At 36.0% G+C, this 16,724-nt stretch overlaps 2 protein-coding genes across 4 annotated transcripts in view; one reads left to right on the forward strand and one right to left on the reverse strand.

Annotated features, from left to right (window-relative positions):
* Window positions 1-16,724, reverse strand: part of CENPP (centromere protein P) — a 286,410-nt gene that overhangs the window by 53,408 nt on the left and 216,278 nt on the right. The window lies entirely within an intron of this gene.
* Window positions 1-16,724, forward strand: part of ECM2 (extracellular matrix protein 2) — a 70,252-nt gene that overhangs the window by 22,227 nt on the left and 31,301 nt on the right. The window contains exon 2 of one of the 2 annotated variants that reach the window (XM_037037150.1): window positions 950-999. The exons of the other annotated variant lie outside the window; for it this stretch is intronic. The gene's annotated coding sequence lies outside the window, so the exon portion shown is untranslated. The remainder of the gene's footprint in view (window positions 1-949; window positions 1,000-16,724) is intronic. 2 annotated transcript variants of the gene reach the window in all.

Consider the following 16,724-nt stretch of genomic DNA (forward strand, 5'->3'; position numbering starts at 1 on the left):
GGAGGGGAGGTGTAGGGAGGAGAGGATTATAGGGGAGAAAAAGAAATGGGACAACTATAATAACACAATCAATAAAATATACTTACAAAATAAAAAATAGATATTATATCATTACCTAGTTTATGACAGACACTTTATATATAGTTATTCATTTATTTGCACATAAATGTGAAAGGCAGGTATTATCATCCCTGATGTACAAAAAAAAAGAAAACTTTAGAAAGAAATAGTAGTAGCTCACCCAAAGTCATATGTAAGCAATAATGTGAGCCTTGAACCCTGACCTGCCTCTGACCGACTCACTTGCAGATGAAGAAATGGGCTTAAAATACATAATCAAGTTGCCAGAGTAACCATACAGCTCCCTTACATATTTTTCTGTTACTGCTTCAAGGTGGAAAGTTACATAATTTCAATGACATTACTACCAGCTTTATGTTTTGTTAACAATACTGCATATGAGATTCAGGCGGGCAGAGGCAGAGATGATGGGAGTTAAGGAACATTACTCCAATTTAAGGCATTACAGGGATGTAGTTCCTCTGCCTTGACAACAATGGCATCCCAGGAGCCTGATAAAACTCAAGTGGCATCCCTTAGGCTAGCATAAATGTTGAGGATTTATGCAAATGGCCTATAAAAACCATAGATTTCCTAATCAAATTTCATTTTGTACTTCCAACTTTGCCTTCTCAGCCCACAGACTAAAGTGAACTGTTTTCTCCCTTTACTGCTGCTTTCAATTTTTCCTGTGATTTAGAAAAACTTTCCCCTAGTAACCATTTTTCCTGGTTACTCTCTTGGCTGATTTTCTGCACAGAGAACTGAAAGGCATTTATCCCCTAGGGAAGCAGTTATTTTAGAGTTTACTAAGAAGTCAGTTAACATTTTTCAACATTCCCTTCTGTTCTTTGTTTTAAAGAAAGCTCTGGTTTTGTTTCATTTTCAGCTGGAGACTTAAATGACACCAAGCAAAGCCTACTTAGTTTAGATTTCCAGGTAAAAAGTTTTAAATTTTAAGTTTCTACTAAGGCATGTGGAATGGTTTTAATATTTGGGTGTTTTATGTTGTATATATGTTTAACTTGAGGAAATTAGCTGTTACTAATATATTTTTAAAGTTTAAAATGTTCATATTTTTCTGTTTACTTTTTCTCCTCAGCATGAAAACTTCCCATGTATTTCACACCTTACAGAATTGGGATTAAATATGTTTTTATATGTTTAAATAGAATTAAATGCTCAATAGAACTATCAGATGGTTTGAAAATTTCTTTCTGTTTTGAAGCCCTAAAAGACCACAAAGGATTAATTAAAACTGTTTTTCATTTTAAGCCTATTGAACAAAGTTAAAGGGATAACAGAAGTCTCTCATGCCTTCATGTAAAAGTTCAAAATTCTAAATTTAATATTGTAAAAGGTTACTTACTAGTGCTGATAAAAACTTTAAGGAAGCAGTAAGTTAACCAAGATTTACAGGTGATATTTAATATTGGGATAAACACAGTACGTGTTAAAAGAATTTACTTGATCAAAATAATATTTACTATGATTAGAGTGCCACAAAATTTTACCTCTAGAAACATTAACTCAATTGCAAAGTTGCTTATTAGACATTAAATGCAATGCAAAATTTTATAAATCATTGGAAATAACAAAGGCCTAGGCATCAATTATAAAACTGGTACTGAGAGGCCACTTGATAAAAGTTATTTAAATACTTCAGTGAGATTGTATAGATTCTGATTTTGTTACAATTAAGGTAGCTCTTCAACTTTATTTCTGTACACATCTATTTACATTTCTGGATTAGTAAAAGTAGGCTGATTTTGTGTGTGTGTGTGGGGGGGGTGGGTAGAAAAAGACAAAGGGAGCCAGTTTCCAGGATGGGAAAACTGCAAGAGAGGTGAGCTCAGGCACCTTGTTAAGTGAGTGCTCACAGGAAGCACAGGGACAACTTTAGACCCTCATGGAAGTTTATCTCCCAAACCCTCAACTCCAGAGCCCAGCTGGAGTGAGGGTTATGAACTGGAGCCCAGTTTCATAACTCTTTCCTACCACAGGAGCACCTACACATATGACTGTCAAAGCAGGAACATTTCCATGTATGTTTAATGCACAGCATAGCACTTTTGCTTTCCATCAGAACTCATTTGCCCTGCCACTCAGCTAATTGTACTTCTAGCCTATTTCACAATCCAACTTTTCGTAAGCTTTCTCCTGTTGCTATTGCTATTCCTTTCTGATATAAGCTTGCTCTTTGAATTCACTTTAAAAATTTTAGCTGCCAATCACCTAAAGGGTTTGCTCTTTCCTTACATTTTGCATGTTAGTTTTTCTAAAAGTAGATTACAAAATGTTGTTCCAATACATTCAAGGACCTAAAGTAATGATTTCAAAATGCATGAAGTAACTAATGTACATACCATATTTTGCAGTGTATAGTGTGCTCCCATGTATATAAGCATCCACATTTTTGTGTGCATTATACACAGGATTATTATACCCATTATTATATCCCAGGCATGTAATGATTATATCCATGTATAATGGACATCCTTATTTTTCTCTCAAAAATTTGGGCAAAAAGTTCACATTTTACATGGCAAAATATGTTATATAGTGAACCAAGATTGCAGTGCTGAGATTAGGTGACATAAAGATACCTTAGTGGTGGCAAGTCAGAATATGAACCAAAGGCAACCTGACTACAGAAAAATGATTTTATTGGATAAAGTTACAAAAAGAACTATTGAGATTCAAGAAGGCAAACTGAGCAGATATCACACCCTCTTCTCTCACCAGATCCCTAGAAATAAGATATATCACAAATACACACATGGATATATAGCTCCACTAGAAAATAAGAAGAACTGATGAGACAGAAATTGTGAGGAGTCCTTCCAAGTCAGTAAAACATGGGAATGAATGTAGAGAGGGAAAATACAGTTGTAGCATGGGAGAGAACTAAGTCAAAGATGGCTTGTGGAAAAAGAAGTTGGTAGATTAAAAGACCCCAAGAAGGATGAATTACACACATACACACACACACACACACACACACACACACACAACACCGTACATTATAGTAAAACTTCTGAATATTAAAGATAAACTGAAAATATGAAAAACTTCTATAGAAAGAGGGAAAATGAAATTTTTCTGGAAGAAATGAAAGTCAGATTCAAGTTAAACTTTTCACCAGTAACACTAGATAAAAGAAAAATTGATGAAATAATACCTGTAAAGTATTGAAGGAAAAAAATTTGAAATAATTCTAGATCCAACCAAATAGAACATTTTCTGGTGTAAGAATTTAAATTTTTTACATCTCACAACATTCTCTTTTAGGAAGTGGCTATATTTCAACAGGAAATAAAAGGAATCTGAGGGAACTTCTGCTTCTTCTTTTTTTTTTTCTTTTTAAGATTTTATTTATTTATTTTTAGAGAGGAAAGAAAGGAGAGAGAGAGAAATATCAATGTATGGTTGCCTCTGGTGCATCCCCTGCCGGGAACTGGCCTGCAACCCAGGCATGTGCCCTGACTGGGAATCGAACCGCGATGGTGAGGTTCGCAGGCCCGTGCTCAATCCACTGAGCCACACCAGCCAGGGTGGAACTTCTGCTTCTAATAATGGCAGGCTAGGCAATTCATAATAATTGACCTGCTGAGAATAATTAGAAAATAATAGGACCAACATATAGGATAGGACTGAAACCCAAAAAGCTTTGGAGCAGCTTTTCTTCTGGAGGCTGAGAAGTTTAGTATATAGCTTTAAAACAGCCTCATTAGGCAAGAGAGAGACAAAACTCAAGGAAAAGGGCCAAGCAAGCAGCAGGGCCAGCAGAGAAGATCGATGCTGATGAAATCACCAGGCTTGGCTTAGGACACAAAGTGCTTCAAATCACTCAATTAGCAGTGCCACAGCCTTATATCCAAAGCAGATGTAAATCCTCTTGGGATAAAGAATACATTATCTTAGGCTTCAAAGTATTTTCATAATTTTTCATATTCAATGTCTGGAATTCAAGTAAAAGCCATTAGGCATACAAATAGAATAACATGGCCTAAGACCTAAAGAAATACATATTACAGACATAGATGGTCCAGAATACGGAGTCTTCAGACACAAACTTTGTGACAAATACGTTCAAAAAAGTAAAATGCAAGATGAAAAATTTCAGTAGAGAGTCAGAAGCAATAAGAAGAACTCACTGAAAACTCATTTAAAAAACCCAACCCCACAAAAAAAAATAAGGAAGTCAATGAGTAGATTTAATAGCAGATAAATTGCAGTTGAAGAGCTAATTAGTGAACTGGAAATACATTAAAAGAATAACCAGGATGAACCACAAAGTCACACAAGAATGAAAAATATAAGACAGGGAAAGAGACATTATAGACATAATAAGAAATGAACAAACAGAACAGAAACAAACTCATAGATACAGAAAATAAACTGATGGTTATCAAATGGGAGGGAGGATTTGGAGAGTTGGGGGGCTGGGTGCAAAAGGTGAAGGGGTTAAGTGGTACAAATTGGCACTTAAGAAACAGTCATAGGGATGTAAAGCATAGCATAGGGAATATAGTAACATTGTAATAACTATGTATAGTGTCAGATGGGTACCAGATATTAGAGGGATCATTTCATAAGTTAAACAAAACAAAAAAGACAAAAGAAGACTGGCATAGATATAACTGGTGGTTATAAAAAGAAAAAGAAATGAGAAACAAGAAAGCGTTCTTTGAAGAGATAAGGGCTTAGAAGTTTCCATATTTGATGAATCTGAGGCTATAGGTTCAAGAGAGTTACAAATCTCAAGGAGGATAAAACTAAGAAAATCATAAGTATAATAGAGTAAAATAAGCCCTGGCTGGTGTAGCTCAGTGGATTGAGCATGGGCCTGTGAACTAGATGATCGCGGTTCAATTCCCATTCAAGGCACATGTCTGGGTTGCAGGCCAGTTCCTGGCAGGGGCCAGTTCCCAGCAGGGTATGCACGAGAAGCAACCATACATTGATGTTTCTCCTCCTCTCTCCTCCCCTTCCCCTCTAAAAGATAAATAAATAAAATAAAATAAAATAAAATAAAATAAATTAAGTTTAAAAAAATAGAGTAAAATAGACCAAAGCCAAAGCCAAAAAGAACATCTCCAAAGCAGGCAGGAAAAAAGTTATTTTTAATACAGAAATTAGTTTACAGATGATTACTTAATAGAAATGACAGAAACAAGAAGACATTGAAATGAAGCCTTCAAAAATGCTAAACAAAAATAATCTCAATCTAGAATTTCATATCCAGAGAATATAGCCTTTCAGAATAGACATAAAATATATTTTCAGATAATTAAAAAGAGAACTGGTCATCAGAATTGGTCATGTAAGAAGAAATAAAGAGAAACAAGAAGGATAAGTGTTTAGGTAAATCTAAATTAGTGGTTCTCATCTGAGGGCAGGATGATTCCATCCATACCCTAGGATATATTGGTAATATCTGGAGACATTTTCAGTTGTCATAACTGAAGGAGCATCTACTGGCTTGAGGTCAGGGATGTTACTAAGTGTAGAAAGGCCAGCCACCCAATAAAAAATAATTACCCAACCCAAATGTTAACAGTGCTGAGGCTGAGAGAGCCTGAAAGAAATGAACTTTAAGTATAAAACAATAATAATAATAATCTTTTGTGTGTTTAACATATGTAAAGAAGTAAAATATATGACAAAGCAGCATACATGCTAGAAGGAAGCTAAAGGTGTCCTGGTCCTTGCACTGTACAGGAAAAGGCAAAGGTACCAATTTGTATTAGACTTCGTAAGTCTAGGATGTGTGGGGTAATCTGTACAAAGAACAGAATGGTTAAAGTGTTTAATTGCTAATGTAATAATAAAAACTAAGTAATCATTTAAAAAAAGGAAACATAAATAGAAAAAAATAAAGGCAGGATAAAAGGAAGCAAATAGAAAAAAATCTAAACTGAAATGTATCAGCTATTACATTAAATAACAACAGATTAAATGTTCCAATTAAAAGACAAAGGTTGTTAGACTGCATTAAAAATGATATGCTGATAGAAAGTATATTGAGCCCTGGCCAGTGTGGCTCAATAGATTGAGCACCAACTTATAAACTAAAAGGTCACTGGTTCAATTCCTGGTCAGGGCACATGCCTGGGTTGTGGACCAGGTTCTGGGTTGGGGGCATGTAAGAAGCAACCAATAGCTGTATCTCTCCTTCTCTTTCTCTCTCCCTTAGCATCTCTCTAAAAATAAATAAAATCTTAGAAAAAAGAAAGTATACTGAAAATATAAGACTATAGAAAAGTTGAAAATAAAATAATACAAAAAATATGTTAAGCAGACATTAACCAAAACAAAGCAGCTACATTATTAGACAAAGTAGATCTCATGACAAAAAGCACTACTAGGGAAACACAAAGAACCTAATGATAAAATCACCAGAAAAATATAACAATTATGAATTTTCATATACCTAAAATATAGCCTCAAAATATAGTATTAAATATGAGCAAAAATGATTTATAAATATTAAGGTATATCCAAAAATAAAACCAAAAGATAATACTTTAAAAACAATAAAGATTGTGCCCTGGCTGGTATAGCTCAGTGGATTGAGCGCGGGCCTGCGAACCAGACGATTGCATTTCCATTCCCAGTCAGGGCACATGCCTGGGTTGCAGGCCGGTTCCCAGCAGGAGACCCATGAGAGGCAACCATACATTGATATTCCTCTCCCTCTCTCCTTCCCTTCCCCTCTGAAGATAAATAAATAAAATCTTAAACAAAACAAAACAAACCAATAAAGATTCTATTATTACCTTATTTGTAAATTAAAATTAAAACACAAAAATATTTCCAGAAGACATATGTACAAGAGTGTTGTTCATAGCAAAATATTAGAAAAATGTTATATGTATCAAATTATTTGCTACATAACTTATAAAATGAAAATAATGTATACAGACCTGATGAATTTATATACACTGACATACAGGGTGGAGCAAAAACATGTTTACAGTTGTTTGTGTAGAAAATAATATAATAATTAATAAATAATAATACAAGAATAAATTGTGTTTTGCATACTCACAAGTGTAAATCTACTTTTGCCACACCCTGTACATATCCATGCATCCAAATTTATTACTGAGTTTAAATAGGATGCAGCATAACATATATCAAACAACTCTATTTGAGTTTACACATACACACACACACACACACACACACACACACACACACATATATTTAGAAGGGGTCATGAAAGATAAACTGAAAGAGGGATTAGAAAGCTATGGCCCCCAGGCCAAATCCTGGTTTTTGGGGTTTTTGTTTTTTTTAAACAAAGTGCCATTAGAACACAGTCATGCCCATCTATTTACCTACCTTCCATGGCTACTTTCGGGCTACAATAATAGCAAAGCTGAGTAGTTTTGACAGTGTCAGCCAGTAAAGCCAAAATATTCACCCTCTGAACCTTGAAGAAAAAGTGTGCCAAGCCTTGCATGAAACTATTAACTTTGGTTAAGAGAACTATGTTTTATACTTTATATATGTGTGTATCATTTTGAATTTTAAAAATATATACTATTTTATGACACTTAAACACATCTTTTCTATTTCTGACAGGCCAGTGCTATTTTTATTCAACAATCTTACAAAAAGAAATAATAAGCAGAGTGTGTACACAGGAGAACTAGAAAGGACCTTAAAAAGAATTGATAAAAAGAAAAGATTACAGACTTAGGAGAGAGTAACTGTGCCAACATAGCTTCTATTTTTAAATCTCTCATGGGCTATCATGTGGACTACAAATTGTAGCTCAACCTAAGGAAGAGTTTTCTCACAGAGCTGTCTAAACATGGAAGATAAAGAACTCCCCATTACTGAAAAAGTACATGACTTTAAAGATTCTTTCAAACTCTGAGTTCTACACAGTGAAGCACCATGCAGTATTAATGATGTAGAATGCTAGGCAACAACAGCATTTTACAACAGAAACACAGACCATAAATAGGATCATAAATCAAGAAATATGCAATTCTGACTACATAAGCATATGCATGAGACTCAGAAACAGATGAAAAGTAAAAACATCTTGAAATTAGAAGAAAATCTTGGGAAAGAGACTACTATACAGAAGTGATTTGTTTATAACCCCATCTAGTTATAATTCACTAGATTCTATCTGTAAACAACATGTAACTGTCTTGATTAAAAACCTTCAGTAACTATTTCTCCAAACCAGGTTTCCTGGATCTTGGCACAAATGACTTTTTTTTTGCCAGGTAAAATCATCCCCAGTGTAATAGTATTGTTATAAAGTATGCCTGGCAAATTTTGCTACAAACTATTTTATATTTTAAAGGCTACATTGTTAAGTCTATATTGTAACTATGCAAATGTGCCATTGTAGTGCAAAAGTATAAGCAATATATAAATAAATGACTGTGGCTGTTCCAATAAAACTATGTATGGATATTGAAATTTTATTTTCATATGGTTTAATCTGTCATAAACTATTCTTGTTTTAAATTTTAAAATCATTAAAATATAAAAACCATTTTAAACACCCAGCAGGCTCAATTTGGCCTCTGGCCCCTAATTTCCTAATCCATGATCTAAGATACTATCAACATCACAGCCTGGTTCTCAAGGCCCTCCACGATATTACTTCACTTCTGCCTTCGGAGAGGTCTGGGATCACACATCATTGCTAAGTAGCTCAGAGAAGTTGGGATTGTGAATTTTATTCATTACATGATTTAAATGTATGATTTCAAACAGCCACTCTCTTACTCTGAACATCAAAGTGGTAGCCAGTCAGAGAAAGACAAATACCCTATGATTAATAGTCCTATGTGGAAACAAATGAACAAACTGAACTAACAGGCAAAACAGAGACAGACTCACAGATGGAGAATAGATTAACAGTTGGTGGGGGTGGCGGTGGGGGGAGATTAAAGGGTGGAAGGATTAAACAAAAAGGAAAAAAGCACTCATGGACCTGGAGAACAGTGTGGTGATTGCTGAGGGAGAGGGTATAAAAGGACTAAATGGTGATGAAAAAATGGAATAAAGATTCAAAAATATTAAAATAAAAAACTTTTCACTTACACCTGACATTCAGTATCATTTTACTTTCAGGTACATAACATAGTGATTAGACATTTTTTATAACTTTCAAAGTGATCACCCAGGTAAGTCTTGGGTGATCTAATACACACCTGACTATATTCCTTATGCTGTATTTTATATGCCTGCATTCCATATTTATTTATAACTTATTTCTTATTTTTAAATTACAGTTGACACTCAGTATTATTTTTTATTTGCTTCAAGTGTACAAAATAGTGAATAGAAATTTATATATTTTATGAAATGACTACTCTGCTGAGCCTAGTACCCACTTGGTACCATAGATAGTTATTACAATATTATTGACTATATTTATTCCATATGTTGTACTTTATATCCTCATGACTGTTTTGTAACCACCAATTTTTATTTCTTAATCCTTTCCACTTCTTATCCAGGCCCAAACCCCTCCCAATCTGGCAACCATGAGTTTGTTCTCTGTATCTGAGTCTGCTAATGTTTGGTTTGTTAATTTATTTTGTTCTTCAGATTACACATGAAAGTAAAATGGTATGATATTTGTCTATGTCTGTCTGACTTAGTTCACTTAGCATAATACCCTCTAGGTCCATACATGTTGTCACAAATGGGAAAATTTCATTATTTTTATGGCCGAGTAATATTCCACTGTATGTATGTATGATATCTTCTTTACCCAATTGTCTATCCATGGCCATTTAGATTGCTTCCACATCTTGTCTATTGTAAACAATGCTGCAGATGAACATTGGCATGCAAATATCTTTTCAAATTAGTGTTATGGATTTCTTTGGATAAATACCCAGGAGTGGAATTGCTGGGTCACAAAATGGTTTTATTTTGAAATTTTTTATGAACCTCCACACTGTTTTCCACAGTGGCAGTACTAATTTGCACCCCCACCCACAGCACTGGGGTTCCCTTTTTCCACATCCCTTCCAAGACTTATTTATTAGTTGATAACAGCCATTCTGACAGGTGTGAGTTGATATCTCATTGCATTTTTTTTGCATTTCTCTGATGACCAGTGACTTTCAGTATCTTTTCACGTGTCTGTTGGCCACGTGTACGTCCTCTCTGGAGTCTGCTCTGTTTGGTTTGTCTTCTGTTTGCTTTGGAGAAATATCTATTTCCATATTCTGCCCATTTCTACTGAATTGTTTAATTTTTTTGGTGTTAAGTTGTATACGTTCTTAAATTTCAGATATTAATCCCTTACTAGATATATAATCAACTAATATGTTCTCCCATTCAGTAGGTTTCCTTTTTATTGAGGGTTTCTTTTTTGTACAAAACCTTTTAGTTTGATGTAATCCCATGTTTACCTTTTCTTCTGTTTCCTTTTCCGAAGAAGATATATAAAAAAATTTTACTAAGAGCATATCAGGACACATGCATATATTTCTTGTTAAGTTTTATAGTTTAAGATTTTACATTAAAATGTTTAATCCATTTTGAGTTTATGGTTTTACATGGTGTAAGAAGGTAACCTAGGTGCATTTTTTGAATGTATATGTCCAGTTTTGCCAGTACCTATTACTGAATACACTATCTTTACTCCATTGTACATTCTTGCCCTCTTTGTCATATACTAATTGACCATATAGGCATGGATTTATTTCTGGGCTCTCTATTCTGTTCCATTGATCTACATGACTATTTTAATGCCAGTTCAGTGATGTTTTTCAGCAATTTTGATATAGATTGCTTTGGGTAGTATGGAGATTTTAACAATGCTAATTCTTCCAATCCATGTCCACAGTATATACTTCAATTTAGTTGTATCTTCTTCAGCTTTTTTCTTCAATGTCTTTAATTTTATGAGTATAAGTTTTTGACATCCTCAGTTAAATTCATACTTAGGTGTTTTTTTTAATTGTTGTTCAAGTACAGTTTTCTGTCTTTTTCTCCCATCCCAGCCCACCGCTGCAGTCCTCCCCGCCTCCCTCACATTTCCACCCCTGCCTAGCTTTTGTCCATGTGTCCTTTACACTTGTTGCTGTAAACCGTTCCCCTTTTCCCCTGAAACTCCCTCCCCTCTCCCCTCTGGTCACTGTCAGTCTGTTCTCTATTTCAGGGCCTTTGGTTACATTTTGCTTGCTTGTTTGTTTTGTTACTTAGGTTCCTCTTAAAGGTGAGATCATATGGTATTTGTATTTCAGTGCCTGGCTTATTTCCCTTAGCATAATGCTTTCCAGTTCCATCCATGCTGTTGCAAAGGGTAGGGGCTCCTTTTTTTCTTTCTGCTGCATTGACTTCCATTTGTAAATATGCCATAGGTATTTTTGTTGTTGTTTTTATGGCCAGATTTTAAAAATACATTTTATTGATTATGCTATTACAGTTGTCCCATTCCTCCCCTTTGTTCCCCTCTGCACTGCACTCCCCCTCCCACACACATTCTCTCCCCCATTTAATTCATGTCCATGGGTCAAACATATAAGTTCTCTACCCTCTCCATTTCCCATACTATTCTTAACCTCCCCCTATTTTCTACCTACCATCTATGCTACTTATTCTCTGTACTGATTCCCTCTCTCTCCCCCTCCTACTTTCCTTTTGATAACCCTCCATATGATCTTCATTTCCCTGGTTCTGTTCTAGTTGTTTCCTTAGTTTGCTTTTCTTTTTGTTTTAGGGGTGGTTGTTAATATCTGTGAGTTTGCTATTATTTTAGTGATCATATATTTTACCTTCTTTTTCTTAGATAAATCACTTTAACAGTTCATATAATAAGGGTTGGGTGATAATAAACTCCTTTAACTTGACCTTATCTGAGAAGCACTTTATCTGCCTTTCCATTCTAAATGAAAGCTTTGCTGGATAGAGCAATCTTGGATGCAAGTCTTTGCCTTTCGTGATTTGGAATACTTCTTTCCAGGCCCTCTTGCCTGTAAGGTCTCTTGAGAAATCAGCTAACAGTCTGATGGGAACTCCTTTGTAGATAACTGTCCCCTTATCTCTTGCTGCTTCTAGGATTGTCTCCTTCATTTTCATCTTGGCTAATGTAATTCTGATGTGCCTTGGTGTGTTCCTTCTTGGATCCACCTTCTTTGGGACTCTCTGAGCTTCCTGGACTTCCTGGAAATCTATTTCCTTTGCCAAATTGAGGAAGTTCTCCTTTATTATTTGTTCAAATAACTTTTCCACTTGTTGCTCTTCCTCTTCTCCTTGTGGTACCCCTATAATGCAGATGTTAGAACATTTAAAGATGTCCTGGAGGTTCCTGAGCCTCTCCTCATTTTTTAAAATTCTTGTTTCTTCATTCATTTCTGATTGAATGTTTCTTTCTTCCTTCTGGTCCACACTGTTGATTTGAGTCCCAGTTTCCTTCCCATCATTATTTTTAAAAATATTTTATTTATTTATTTTTAGAGAGAGGGAAGGAAAAGAGGAAGAGTGGGAGAGAAACACCAATGTGTGGTTCCCTCTCATGTGTCCCCTACTGGGGAACTGGCTTGCAACCCAGGCATGTGCCCTGACTGGGAATCCAACTGGTGACCCTTTGCTTCACAGGCCTGTGCTCAATCCACTGAGCAACACCAGCTAGGGCCCTTGTAATCACTATTGATTCCCTGTGCATTTTCTTTAACTTCACTTAGCGCAGCCTTCATTTTCTTATCTAATTTGCAAACAAATTAAACCAATCCTGTGAGCATCCTGATTACCAATGTTTTGGACTGTGCATCTGATAGGTTGGCTATCTCTTCATCGTTTAGTTGTATTTTTTCTGGAGCTTTGAACTTTTCTTTCATTTGGGCCATTTTGTTTTTGTCTCGGCATGCCTGCTTTGTCCCGAAGGCTGGAGGAGCCTTTGGTGTCTGCCCAGGTGGGGCAACCCAGTGGCTGTGTTGTGATGCTGTATGTGGGGAGGGATTTGAGAGGGAATAATGGAGCTTGCTCTGCTCTCTGATGGTTTTCAGTCACTTCCCCCACACACAAGCAAAGTGGGCCCTTCTGGTGCTGATTCCCAGGTGGGTGGGATTGTGTATGTTCTAGGACCCTGTGGGTCTCTCCAACGAACTCTCCTGTGAGGTTGGGAGTTTCTCCTGCTGCCGCCTCAACCCCCACTGGTATTTTCAATCAGTGGTTTGAGACTTTACTTCCCTGAGATGCGACCCCAGGTTGCACAGTCTATCTCGCTTCCCAATTGTTGCTCTGGTTTACCTGCATGTGAATGTGGGACCAAAGGCTCTACCAGCTGCTGCCAGGTCTGCCAACTGCTTGCTGCCTTGTTGGCCAGCTGCAGTGTTGCCTGCCACACTCCGCAATCCGCAGACTTGCTGGGTCCATCAGCCACTGCTTTGCCTGCCCCGGACCTCCAGCCACTGCCTTGCTGTTAGTCTTCTCCGCCTGGCCAGTCTCTGCCCCTCCTACCGGTCTGGATGAATGGGTCTTGTTTAACTCCTTGGTTGTCAGACTTCCATACAGTTCGATTTTCTGGCAGTTCTGGTTGTTTTTTGTTTTTAAATTGTTGTTGTACTTCTGGTTGTGCAAGAATGCATAATGTGTCTACCTATGCCTCTATCTTGGCTGGAAGTTATCTACCAGTTTTTTGATCCACTAATTTACTGATGGGCAACTAGGTTGCTTCCAACACTTGGCTATTATAAACTGTGCTGCTATGAACATTGGGGTGCATAGGTTCTTTTGGATTGGTGTTTCAGGGTTCTTAGGATATAATCCTAGCAGTGGAATTGCTGGGTCAAAAGGCAGATCCATTTTTAGGTTTCTGAGAAAATTCCATACTATTTTTCCATAGTGGCTGTACCAGTCTTCAATCCCACTAACAGTGAACTAGGGTCCCCTTTTCTCCACAACTTCTCCAACAGTTGTTTGTTGCTTTGTGTATGATGGCCAATCTGACCAGTGTGAAGTGGTATCTCACTGTGGTTTTAATTTTCATCTCTCTGAAGCTAGTGATACTGAGCCTATTTTCATATGAGTTTGGAACCTTTGCATGACCTCCTTGGAGAAGTGTCTGTTCAAGTCCTTTGCCCATTTTTTTAATTGGGTTGCTTGTCTTGTTAGAGTGGAGTCATGTAAATTCTTTATATATTTTGGAGATTAAACCCTTGTCTGAGGTATCATTGGCAAATATGTTTTCCCATACAATTGGTTGTCTTTTATTTTAATACTGTTTTCTTTAGCTGTGCCGAAGCTTTTTACTTTGATAAGATCCCATTTGTTTATTCTTTCCTTTATGTCCTTTGCTCTAGAGGACATATCAGTAAAAAAGTTGCTGCATGAAATATCTGAGATTTTCTTACCAATGTTCTCCTCTAGGACTTTAATGGTGTCATGGCTTATATTTAAGTCTTTTATCCACCTTGAATTTATTTTGGTGCATGGTGTAAGTTGGTGCTTGAGTTTCATTTTTTTGCACATAGCTGTCCAGTTCTCCCAACACCATTTGTTGAAGAGGCTATTATTAGTCCATTTTATGTGGCTGCTCACTTTGTCGAATATTAATTGGTTGTAGAGATTTGGGTTTACTTCTGGGCTCTGTTCTATTGCACTGGTCCATGTGCCTATTTTTATGCCAGCACCAGGCTGTTTTGATTACAGTGGCCTTGTAATACAGTTTGACATCAGGTATTGTGATCTATTCTTCTTTCTCAAAATTGCAGCTGCTATTCGGGGTCATTTATGGTTCCATATAAATTTTTGAAGTGTTTGTTCTATGTCTGTGAAGTATGTCATTGGTACTTTAATAGGTATTGTATTGAATCTGTAAATTGCTTTGGGTAGAATGGAAATTTTGATGATGTCAATTCTTCCAATCCATGAACATGGTACATGTTTTCATTTGTTTGTGTCTTCCTTCATTTCTTTCTTCAGTGTTGTGTAGTTTTCTGCACACAGGACTTGTACATCTTTGGTTAGGTTCATTCCTAGGAATTTAATTTTTCTTTTTGCTATATTGAAGAATTTTTTTTCAAGATTTCTGCTTCTGCTGTTTCATTGTTGGTATACAAAAATGTCTTTGATTTCTGAATATTCACTTTGTATCCCGTTGTTCTGCCAAATCCATTTCTTAGGTCAAGCAGTTTTTAGGTAGAGTGTATAGAATTTTCTATGTACACTACCATGTCATCTGCAAACAATGACAGTTTTGTTTCCTCCTTTTCAATTTGGATGCCTTTTATTTCCTTTTCTTATCTGATCGCTGTGGGTAAAACTTTCAATACCATATTGAATAGAAGTGGTGAAAGTGGACAGCCTTGTCTTGTTCCTGATCTTAGTAGAAAAGATTTTAGTTTTTGCCCATTGAGTATGATGGTAGCTATAGGTCTCTCATATATGGCCTTTAGTATTCCCACTTTGCTGAGTGTTTTTATCATAAAAGGGTTCTGTACCTTATCAAATGCTTTTTCCACAACTATTGATGTGATCATGTGATTTCTGTCTTTGCTTTGGTTTAGGTTTAAATCAATACATTTATTGATTTGCAAATATTGAACCATCCTTGCATCCCTGGGATGAATCCCACTTGGTCATGGTGTATGATCTTTTTAGTGTATTGTTGGATGTGGTTTGCCAATATTTTGTTGAGAATTTTAAAATCTATGTTCATCAGCGATATTGTCCTGAAGTTTTCTTTCTTTGTTGTGTCTTTATCTGGTTTTGGGATTAGGATGATGCTGGCTTTATAGAATTAGTTTCGGAGTCCTCCATCATTTTGAATTTTTTGGAATAGTCTGTGAAGGATAGGGGTTAGCTCTTCCTTAAATTCATTGTAGAATTCTCCTGTGAAGCCATCTGGTCCAGGGCTTTTTGTGTAGGGAGTTTTTTGATTACTGCTTCAATTTCATCTGCTGTTATTGGTCTGTTCAGGCTTTCTGCTTCTTCTTCGTTGAGTTTTGGAAGATCATATTTTTCTAGAAATTTGTCCATTTCACCTAGGTTTTCAAATTTCTTGGCATACAGTTTTTCATACTAATTTCTTACAGTCCTTTGTATTTCTGGGGTGTCAGTTGTAATCTCTCCTCTTTCATTTCTGATTGTGTTTATTTGGGTCCTCTCTCTTCTTTTCTTGATGAGCCTGCTTAAAGGCTTGTTGATTTTGTTTATCTTTTCAAATAACCAGCTCCTGGATTCATTGATCCTTAGAATTGTGATTTTAGTCTCTATGTCATTTAATTCTGCTCTTATCTTGGTTATTTCCTTCCTTCTACTAGCTCTGGGCTGTCTTTGTTGTTGTTCCGTGAGTTCTTGTAGGCATGGGGTTAGGTTGTTTGTTTGAAATATTTCTATCTTATACCTAGGCATTTTTTGATGCAATGTAAATTACATTGTTTTCTAAACTTCTCTTTCTGGTAAGTTATTGGTAAATAAAAATCCCAACCAATTTCTGAATATTAGTTTGCTACTACTTTACTAAATTAATTTATCAGTTTTAATAGTTTTTTGGTGGGAACTTTAGGGTTCTCTCTATACAATACCACGTCATGTGCTAATAATGACAGGTTTACTTTTTCCTTTGCCCTTTATATATTTTTTCTTGTCTGATTGCTGTGCATAGAATTTCCAACGCTATTTTGAATAAAAAGTTATGAAAGTAAACATCCTTGTCTTTTTCC

Source organism: Sturnira hondurensis, unplaced genomic scaffold (genome assembly GCF_014824575.4).
Source record: "Sturnira hondurensis isolate 20B ecotype Veracruz unplaced genomic scaffold, ASM1482457v3 Scaffold0022910, whole genome shotgun sequence".
NCBI classification, from domain to species: domain Eukaryota; kingdom Metazoa; phylum Chordata; class Mammalia; order Chiroptera; family Phyllostomidae; genus Sturnira; species Sturnira hondurensis.